The sequence below is a fragment of the Gossypium hirsutum genome, chromosome D01 (genome assembly GCF_007990345.1).
Source record: "Gossypium hirsutum isolate 1008001.06 chromosome D01, Gossypium_hirsutum_v2.1, whole genome shotgun sequence".
In the NCBI taxonomy this organism is placed as follows: domain Eukaryota; kingdom Viridiplantae; phylum Streptophyta; class Magnoliopsida; order Malvales; family Malvaceae; genus Gossypium; species Gossypium hirsutum.
Window position 1 is genome coordinate 47,863,904 of NC_053437.1, and position 2,943 is coordinate 47,866,846.

Consider the following 2,943-nt stretch of genomic DNA (forward strand, 5'->3'; position numbering starts at 1 on the left):
TGAAAATGGGTTGGATGTAAATGGGTTTTTTAAAACCAAGTGTAACTTAAATGGAAATATCAAACAATATAAACCTAGACTTGTTGTCAAATGTTATACTTAGAATGATGGTATTCATTACAAAAAGACTTCTCACCAATATCTAAGAAAGACTCTTTAAGAATTATTATGGCATTGGTGGCTCATTATGATTTAGAGTTATAACAAATGGATGTGAAAACAACCTTTCTAAATAGAGATCTTAAGGTAGAAGTTTATATGGACCAACTTGAATGTTTTATAGTTTAAAGAAAAGGTCATATGGTTTGTATACTTAAAAAGTCAATATATGGACTTAAACAAGCTTTATAGCAAGGTACATCAAGTTTAATGATACCATAAAGTCTTTTGGTTTTCAAAAAAACATCGTTGATCGGGTATATACCAAAAGATCAGTGGGAGCAAGTTTATTTTTTTAGTTCTATATGTCAACGATATTTTGCTTGCTACAAATGATTTTGGTACCTTGTGTGAGATGAAAGTTTTTCTCTCAAATAACTTTGAAATAAATGATATCTGAGATACATCTTATGTGATAGGAATTGAAATATTTTAGGATAGGTCATAAGGATTATTAGGATTGTCTCAGAAAAAACTATATCAAAAAGTTCTAGAGAGATTTAATATGAATTATTATTCAGTAAGAATTTCTCCTATACAAAAAAGGGAAAAATTTAGTCTCAAGTAATGTCCCAAGAATGATGTAGAATGGAAAATGAATAGAATCGATTCCTTATGATTATGTTGTAAGAGTTTGGATAAATAATTACATTCTTATGTATAGAAAATCTAATTGGTTGAAAGTGATTGGATATTTGGGTTCAAATTTTGTTAGATGCCTTGACAATAGGAGGTGCACTTTTGGTTATTTATTTTTACTTGCTGAAAAATTCATATCATGAAAAAGTGTTAAACAATCTATCATTGCATCATCTACAATGGAAGCATAATTTATAGCATGTTTTTAGCCTACTATTCATGAATTATGGTTGTGAAACTTTATTTCAAGACTTGGGGTAGTCAACACTATTACCAAGCCGTTGGAAATTTATAATGATAATTTCACAATAGTGTTTTTCTCCAAAAATGAAAAATATGTATTATGTTATCTTATGAGCTTAATTTTTATTCTATTAAAGATTATGTTTTATCTCATTGGGCCAAGTGGGAGAATGTAAGATTATTTAAAGGGATAAGAGTTGTACTTTGAATAGAAATTAAATCCTACCCATTCATTCGGTTACTTGACGGATGTACCAGATTAAAAGTTGATCATTATAAATTGATCATGTCTCTACCTATTATGGTTGCACACAAAAATATACATAAAGACTATACCCTCTATCATTTAGGGTTTGTGTGATTAAAGGAAAAAAGGTCAAGAGGGAGAAATCAATTTATCATGTATTATTTGTGTTCTTCGTCAAAGCTTAATGCTCAACTCCAATTCCACATGAGGTATTTCTTGATTTTTATGAAATTCATATTATTCTAAATATCATAAAATCATTATTCATGCAATATGAGGGATTTGATTTTCATATTACATAGATCTTAATAGAAGTTTACTAGGGGACGTCAGTTGATTCCGTTGGCAACACTACACTAGTTGAATGAAAGGATGTTGTGGTTTTGCTATTAAAATCAGGGGTATTTGGGATTTTTCACAACTATAAATAATTGAAGTTAGATCAGATTTAAGGAGTCTCTTAATTCTTTTAGTTGAGAAAGTAGTTAAGAACGGTTATTCAAACATCCTCTGCAGCTTTTCTTTGAGATGTCTTTAGATATTTGTAACCAGGAGAATTTCATTTGTAATTCTCTTTAGATTCCTTACTTTCTAGTTATTGTAAGCGGAATTGAAGCTCCATGATAATGAGAAACACTTAGGCAAGTGAAGATATCAAGCTTCAAGATTGAAGACCGAGCTCATCTTTAGACATTGAAAATTTGTTAACTCTTTCTCTATTTTGTAGTTTGAATAGTGTTTTAATAATGAAATGTACACTTGCTTTCCTTGTGTTTCAATTATGAGCTACTTTTATCACAGGTTAATCGGTTGCTGAGGACCGACTCTCATAATACTTTCATTTAAACAAAAGAAATTATTTAATTGTAATTATTTATTTTGCAATGATGTCATACACTTTTGATTGGTAACTAATCTAATTTTGGTTTTCAAATGAAACTACTCGTAACTGATTTTTGAAGCAAAAATCGTAAGTGCCAAAAACCTGCGATGCAGCATGTTCGATTTTAGTCTAGTTTAAGGTTTTTCTTTTTTTTAATCTGTCGATGCTATTGAATCAGACTTTGTAAGTTGGACTGTGGTGAAATGAAGTACTTCATTCTGAATGAGGAAAAAAGAAAGCTTCGATTCCTTTTAGGTCTTATGATTGGATCTAGCAAGCATCATCGATAGCATTGTATAAAGGGCACATATACTTTAAACTACAATGTTACTTTCATGCTGGTTCACGCGTTTTGGATCTCAAAGCCCTACCACATTGTTCGATAAGCCTCTTTAAAGTCATCCCCCACCACCCAATAAGTTGAACCACGGTCCAAGATTATTGTTCTTGATTAAAGTTTCTTGTAAACCTTTTAGCACCAAAACTTACACTTTGTGGGGTTCAAATATTGGTAAATTTATCCCGCCGTCCCCAAGTCCAAAGGAATGAAGAAAGAAAATTTATTAATGTTACATCAATCCTAGGTCTAATCTAAAATAATTTGATTTTAAGTTTACGATTTACATTATAGTAATTCCTTTGGACTGTGAGAAAATAATTAAAATTTTGTCCAATTCATTCATACAACCACTCTTAAAAAGTGATATTATACAAATTTTTATTCGAATCTAAATGGGTAAATGTGACCAGTTCAATGGCAAACTTATCTTAC

The 2,943-nt window shown here is 30.3% G+C and overlaps 1 long non-coding RNA gene across 1 annotated transcript; it reads left to right on the forward strand.

The window, feature by feature from the left end:
* The first annotated feature begins 1,348 nt into the window (after window positions 1–1,348).
* On the forward strand, window positions 1,349–2,054 carry LOC121213932 (uncharacterized). Its single transcript, XR_005909474.1, has 2 exons — window positions 1,349–1,497; window positions 1,884–2,054. It is a non-coding gene; the product is annotated as an uncharacterized lncRNA (long non-coding RNA).
* Window positions 2,055–2,943: the final 889 nt, after the last annotated feature.